The 8,065-nt window shown below is 36.4% G+C and overlaps 1 non-coding gene across 1 annotated transcript; it reads left to right on the top strand.

Annotated features, from left to right (window-relative positions):
* The first annotated feature begins 344 nt into the window (after window positions 1-344).
* LOC128289762 (small nucleolar RNA R71) lies at window positions 345-451 on the top strand. Its single transcript, XR_008279406.1, has one exon. It is a non-coding gene; the product is annotated as a small nucleolar RNA R71 (small nucleolar RNA).
* The last annotated feature ends 7,614 nt before the right edge of the window (window positions 452-8,065 follow it).

Here is an 8,065-nt window from a genome sequence, read left to right as displayed (position 1 = left end):
GATTGAAAGATTGATATTCTGTGTGCCCTCCTCCTCTATTTGAATTGCACCTCATCACTGGATGTACATGAGTAGAACCATATAAACCGTCAATCTTTTTATTTAAAAGTTCTACCTGGTTAGATAGCATAGTAACCACGTTAAGGTTGAAAACACCGGCTGCTTTTGTCGGCTTTGTTTTCATGACTTGCCACTTATAGTTATTCAATGACATCTCTTCAATAAATTCATAAGCCACTTCAGGTGCTTTTTTATTGATAGTCCCTCCAGCAGCTGCGTCGATAAGTTGCCTTGTTGAGGGGTTCACACCATTGTAAAATGTTTGAACCTGCAACCATAAAGGTAACCCATGGTGAGGGCACCTTCTTAATAGATCTTTGTATCTCTCCCATGCATCATAGAGTGTTTCTAGATCCATTTGCACAAAAGAAGAGAAATCATTCTTCAACTTAGCCATTTTAGCCGGCGAAAAATATTTAAGTAAATATTTTCGGTCATTTATTCCCTAGTAGTGACTGACCCTCGTGGTAATGAGTTCAACCATTGTTTATCTTTGTTCCTCAATGAAAAGGGAAATAACCGAAGGCGAATGTCATCATCAGAAACGCCATTGATTTTAAATGTGTCACAGAATTCCAGAAAATTTGCTAAGTGAGTGTTTGGATTCTCATCCTGCAAACCATCAAACTGAACAAACTGTTGGATCGTTTGAATTGTGTTAGGTTTTAGTTCAAAATTATTTATAGCAATAGTAGGCCTAGCTATACTTGACTCAATTCCTGTTAAATTAGGTTTAGCATAATCATACATAGTGCGTGGAGCAGGATTCTGATTTACTGGATCAGCAGCAATTGCAGGAGGTAGCAGATTTTCCTGATTTTCAGCCATCTCCTCAGTTGTGGTGGAAATATCGTCCTCTTGTTCTTCCCCTGTGTATCTTAGGCTTCGCCTTATTTCTCTTCGGTTTCTGTGAGCTGTGCGGTCGATCTCACTATCAAAAAGTAATGGTCTCGACGGGTTTCTTCTAGTCATAAACTATAAAAACATGCCAAAAGGAAAAAGAAAATTTAGTAACAAAAAATCAAAATAAAATTTAAACTGCAATAAAATAAATGGCTAAAGTAATAAAAATTAAGTGTTCCTAATATCTTAGTTCCCCGACAACGTCGCCAAAAACTTGTTGTGATCAAATCATGATAAGTTTTATAATTTATGAATGCCCGTTCTTGAAAACTAACTATTATCATGAAAAGGCAAGCGCACCTTATTGAACAGTAGTATAGCTTATGGAAAGACCAGGATGTCGAACCCAAAGGAACTAAAAGTACTAGTATTAACTCTCTTTTTGTTATCTAGCCTAAAAATAAAAGGGTTTGTTTTATCTAAATTAATTAACTAAACTAAGAATGCACAAGAGGAAATTAGGGAAATACTTTTGGGAAAAATTGATTGATTTGGACAATACCCAAGGGAAAAAATCCACCTAGACTTCACTTGTTATTTGACTTTGAATTAGACGATTTATTCACTTGACTTGATCCGTAGAAATCCCTAAGTTATATTATTATCTCTCTCGAGACTAACAACATCTAACCCTAGGTTGATTAATTGAAATCTCTTTCTAATTAAAACCCCTAGTGTTGCATTAACTCGATCTATGGATTCCTTTATTAGGTTTCACCCTAATCTGGAAAAATTATGTCACCCTATGTCTAGGCGTGCAATCAACTCCGCTTAATTATGCTAGATCTATTATTGGATAGGGACTTTTGCTCCTCTAAATAAGCACATCAATACTTGAATCAATATCTTAGAATATTAAAGCAAGAATTAAGAACTCATAATTAAGAACTTCATAAAATAATAACAATATCCATCTTAGGTTTCATTTCCCTTGGGTATTTAGGGGGTTTAGTTCATAAGTATGAAGGAAAACATCTCAAAAGAATAATGATAACAAAACATAAAGAATACCTAAAAACTCCTGAAGGAAATTGAAGGGAGATATTTAGTCTTGAAGGATAATCCGACTTCTGAGATGGATCAATTGGCTTTCTTCGAGTAATTCCTTGGCTCCTATTCCGTGTGTCTTTTCTATGTACCTCCTAAGGTGTTTATATAGGCTTTAGATTGCTTCAAAACCCTCAAGAGTGGCTTTTTTCGAATAGGACTAGACTTGGGCTCGACAGGGACATGCTCGTGTGGCACGCCCGTGTAAGGTGGCTTAGGTCGTGTTGCAATCTGTTAAATAAAAACAGGCGTGTGAATTACCCATGTGAGGAAGTCCAGGCCGTGTTGATTTCTCATGTTGGCCCATTTTCTCCATTTTTGGCCCGATTCTCACTCTTTTTACTCTTCTATGCTTGCCTAAGTATAAAACATGAAATTAAGGGATTAGGAGCATCAAATTCCACAAATCCAATGATAATTCATCCAAAAATATGTTAAGCATGGGATAAAAATATGTATAAATTACGATTTATAAAAAATCAAGTATGGAATAGGCTCAAAAGGGTTTTAAAGAAAGCATTAGGATAGCTAGATGATAGATAGGGAGAAATGGCTAAGGCCAGAGAATGAACCAACAATATTAAGATTGTTGACTCTAGTCTCAAAAATGGCACTTAGGTTGTAGTTGATGGTAGAAGCGATGGAATAGTTGAAATGGAAAGATAAATTGAAAATAAACCTCGATCCACTATCTATGGAAGATAGGAACCTTGTATAGTTTCGAACGCCACACCAACAAAGGTGATAAGTTCGAGATAACAAGGAAACATTAACGCCACGAAACGATTGCCCGATAAGTCAGATTAGTCCTAATGTGAATAAAGAGAATTGAATTCTCACTAGAACAATAAAGTTCATAAAATGACAAAGTCTAAAAATTGAGTAACCTTTACAAAATGAAATTAACACATATTTATAGCCTAAAACATGGCTAGCCTAAAACATGGCTAGCCGAATAGGCACTTGAGGAGCTGATTGGCCATTTGATTTCAACTTTTAATGAGCTAGAAATTTCCAGAATAATTTAAGAAAATTCCAGAAAGCTTCTCTAGCCTTAGGAACGACTTTGGATAGCTTCTAGAGTGTCTACATGCATCTAGAAATATTTAAATGAATGAGAACTAATCAACCACTAGGTAGAACGAATGGACAGCTTGTGATTTATCTATAAGGGTTGAAATTTCCTTGAAACTTCCTTGTAGCTTCCTATAAGTTTCCTAGCATGGGAGACACCAATAGACATCTTCTAGATGCCTTCATTTAGCTAGAATTAATTTAGAGTGATTGAAGAGCTGAATTAACTTAATTAAATTTGATCAAGAGGTGTGAACTTGTCTTAATTGAGCTGCCTTGAATATTTGGATAGTCTTGGACTTTAATGATCAGCTTGGAGTACTCAACAACCCTTGAATGTGAACCAATAAAATTGGGCAGCCATGTTAGTGTGAAAGCTCAAACCGAACAGCCATGAGTGTGAAAGGAACCTCCAGTAAGTGTGAAAACATATAAGGGTTGTTGGAGAATACAATGGCCAGCTTCGGGAAGAGAAATCAGCAGCTCAAGGTCTCTTGGACTCAACGAAGAGGTGCTTGGAGCATCTCAACCATCAGCACACCCCATTCAATGCCGTCCATGCATATACCTGAAACAAAATTAAAAATCAGCTTAAAACAACTTAAATTGAGATACACAAATTAATTAGAAACATGAAATTAATTTGTCTTAGACTTGGGCACATTAAACAACTATTAAACATGTATTAACTAAGACACAAATTAAATTCAGCAGCAACTAATTAATTTGTCTCTACTTTAGACACATTTAAACCATGCATTAAACTAAGACAAATTAAATGAACTAAGACAACTTAAATTGCTGTAGTAATTTAGACAAATTAAGTAGCTAAAAAACATATTTAACACCTAGCTAAATTATTTAAAATAACTTAAACTAAATAACTATTATTTATTCCAGCAACTATATGAACTAAAATGATCATGGAATGGGCAAATGACCTTATTGAGCTGGAAACGAGCTGAGTTGAGCTCAACAAGTGGGAATTGATCTAATTCAACTCACAAGGGAGTGCAAGAAATGTTTGGGAAGCTAGTCAGAAAATGTGCTCGGGGCGTAATAAACCCTACAGGCAATAGCTTGGTGACTTTTTACCTTACTGCTTTTATCACTTGTGGTACGAGCTTTTTTTTTTTTTTTTTTTTGCTTTACAGGCTTCACCTCTTGGAGCACATTTTGCCTATGCCTGATTACTCGTGTGTCTACCCCCGTCATGTCCATTGTGGACCGTGCAAAAATATCTAAATTTCTCCTCAGGCATTTGACCAATATAATTTTTTCTTCCTTGCTCAATGTTGACGAGATCTTTATTGTTCTTTCCTTGTTGTCGCAAAACAGATGTAAGGTTTCGGTGTGCTCTGCTGCTTCAGGCTTTTTGCTTCAATGTTCTTATCTCATATCCAAATTGTCAAGGTCGAGGGCTTGGCTCATTAATTTTTCCTCTTGTAAACTTTTCCCTTCAGCTACAAGTTCCCTCACTTGTCTGACAGATAACATGTGGCACTACCTCATCGTTCGCTGGTCAGATCGCAGGACACCGACACCAGAACTTGTTGGGAATTTGATCTTCATGCAGTAGGTTGCCACCACCATTCTTGACATTCTCATTATTGGTCCTCCAAAGATGGTGTTGTATGCCATCAGATGGTCTACCACGTAAAATTGGACATACTTCATAGTTATATGCTCGCCGTCCCCTAAGGAGACCGATAGTGTGATTGAACCTTTCACCTTGATAGGGTGGTTGCAAAACCATATGGTGGGTTGGGTTTGGATGATGTCTGTTCTTTTAAACCCATTGTTCTATACACTTCCCATGATAGGACTTCCACCGCGCTTCCATTATCGACCAGTATTCTCTTGACTTCAAAGCCAGCGACCGTTGCTGAGACTACCATCGAATCATTTCCCTATTCATCATGAATTAGCTCTTCGTCATCACTTTCAAACTCAACATTCCAAATTTCCTGGTGTTGTAGCTTTTTTATAAAATTAAGCGACATTATGTCCCTCATGTGTGCTCGCCTTTTTGTGTTAGAATGCACCCAGTCGGTGTCAGTGCCTATAATCATATGAATGGTGCCTTGCACCTTTTGTTTGCCTTTAGGATCTGAACCTTGTGAGCTCTAGCATCGCTGTGGGCTTTCTTGGTTTACGAAGTCAACAAATTTTCCATTCCGTGCCATTTCTTCTATGGCATGTTTTAGTGTGAAGTAATCTTCCGTTTGTGCCCCATGTTATCGTGGAAGGCACATTGGTTTTTTCCTATTTACAATTTAAAAAATTGAACTAATTAGTCTAAATGCAAACAACTTAAATCATTTATTCTCAGGCTAGATTTACAGTTTAAACAAACACCCTATTTACATGCTCCTAACCAGTCACTTGTATTTCTACAAGCTTAAGCACATAGAAAGCACACAAAAATAAAAATTTTAAAAATGACTAAAAATCTATTAAAAATAACAAAAAAATTTAAAAAAAGTTCAAAGTCCCCCTTACACTTTATTTGGTACATTGTCACTAATGTCCAATAAACTATAAAGGAAAGAGGTTACCCGATTGGCATGATATGTTCAACTCAATTGGTGAGACTACTCTTCCTTGCGGTTTTGGCTCAAGATTGTAGTGTACTAAAAAAATGGGATTCTTACAAAGAAAAACTAAACACACAAAAATATATAATAAAATAAAATCCTAACAAAATAAAAATCGAAACAAAAATAAAAATCATCCCAAATAAAAATAAAGTACAAAGTCCAAATTAAACAAATGTTCAGAACTAGTCAAAATCAAATTCTAACTCCTTCATCATCTTTTCCTTGCCCCTCTAGAACCCCGTTGACACTTTAGTAGCCCGCTTTTCTGAAGTTTGGGCTAGATATGATGGCTCAAGTCACAAATCACTATGCCCTTGGTCGATGGGTGATGTCAAAATGTCAACTCATAATACAATGGTGCTATAGGGGTCTCTTCCTCGTCATCATCACCATCCTCCTCTCCTCCCTTGTCATTGTCCTCCTCGCCCAACGGTGGGAATCTCTCAATATATCTAGAAATGGCATTGGTGTTGGCCATCCATTTTGTTGCTCAAGATGAATCAGTATATCACCTATATCTTGCATGCAACTCATTTTCCATTCGAAAATACGCATGTCCATTAGTCTTGTCTTTTGTAATTTATAAGCTTTACTCTTTCTCTTGATTGGCCCTTGGGGATCACTCATGTGTTTAGTTCATTGTTTCTTCTCCTTATTTTGTATGCATTGGAGCTCCCCAAATTGTCCATACAAATTATCTCCAATCACACTCCTTGTCAGTCGCGTAAATGGTTCAATGGGAGACATTGGAACATCCAGTTGTTGGCATAGAGTTATGATCAAGTGCGAAAAGTACATACTTTACTTGTAAATTCGTATGCAGTTTAGCATTTCTTTATAAATCCAATGGTCGATGCAAATCTAATCTCTCTATAAAATACAATAAAGCATAACTGCTTGATATACGGTAATGTCAAAGGTATTATGTGTGGGTACCAAGAGAATGTAAAAAATTGCATCCATATCTTTGCCATTGAAAACATGATAGTAGTGTTAATTTGAGGGGCACCTCGGTGTTGGCATGTTGAGTCCACTCACCACAACCCTCCGTCAAATAATCAATTATTCATTTCATATCTATTGTTTGAATGTAAACAAATCTAATTTCTCTAGATAAGCTTGGGTATAAAACACAAAACCTCGAGTTGTTACCGATAAAAGTCATTCCTCAACCGATGTGGAATCTAATTCTGAAATAGGAGAAGAAAAATAGAAAACTAACAAATAAAAGGAGAAAAAAGAAGAGATTATTTGTAGAATTTGAAGATTAGAGATGCAAAAGATCGAAACTAGAACCCGAGACTAAGGTACGACGGGTGCAAGAGAGTTTTTGCTCTTGGGTGTTTGAAAGGTGTGTTGTTAGGTATAGAATCAGTGAGTCTAAATAGAATTCCAACGAGCTTTAAGCTTGAAATTGCCCGATTTCTGCCAAAAAATACAGGCATGTCGCGCCATAGCTTGTGCATAGCATGACACAAGGCCCTAGTTTCACCTTTTTTAGGTTCAAAGTGATCCTGTCGCATCGTAGCCTATGCATGGAGTGACACGGCATGGAAATTTCATGCCCCCATCACACAAGGGTCGTGTTATGCCATAGCCTTGGCGTGTTGTGACACGACCTTGCTTCTATGACTTCGGGATGTGTCAAAGTCCTCCAGTCGTCCATTATTGTCCCAGGTTAGCTTTTACTTGTCTCATTGCGTCTAGAAACCTATTTTCTTCTAATTCTAACATACAGTTACACAATACTTATCCTAAAATCTAACTATAAACAAGAAATTAAAACTAATTTACAATATTTATAAATTAATTAAAGTTAAATTATTTTAAAAATTATGTTGTGCTACCGGACTTGTCCAGTAATTCCTTGAATTTCACAATTGAATTTATCTCGACATTCTCGACAATCTTAGCTTTCCTAAAAACTCAAAAAATACCTTTGATCATGTTCGTTAGAGATTAAACTGAATAAGACAACATTCCTACCTAACTAGCCCTTCAATTTAGGGATTATGACCACACTTGAACACTTCTATCACCATTGATTTTCATAATTAGCTCATTTCGTTCGAGATTGATGGTCGATTTAGAAGTGTCTAGAAATAGCCTACCAAATAGAATGAGGATTTTTCGATCTTCTTCGAAATCAAGGACTACAAAGTCAAAAAGGATTATAAATTCCCGTACCTTAACCAATACATCCTCGAGTACACCTTTCAGATATACTAAAGATCTATAGTCTAATTGAAGTGTTATAGATGTATTTTTAAGATCCCCGAGTTTGAGTTTCCTATAGATTGACAGGGGCATTAAATTTATGCTGGCCCCTAAATCACAAAGGGTTTTGCTGAAATGCCGATCCCCTATCTCTTTTGAAATCA

This window comes from Gossypium arboreum, chromosome 2 (assembly GCF_025698485.1).
Source record: "Gossypium arboreum isolate Shixiya-1 chromosome 2, ASM2569848v2, whole genome shotgun sequence".
In the NCBI taxonomy this organism is placed as follows: domain Eukaryota; kingdom Viridiplantae; phylum Streptophyta; class Magnoliopsida; order Malvales; family Malvaceae; genus Gossypium; species Gossypium arboreum.
The sequence above is the reverse complement of the archived record's forward strand: the minus strand, read 5'-3'. Positions and strand labels throughout refer to the sequence as shown.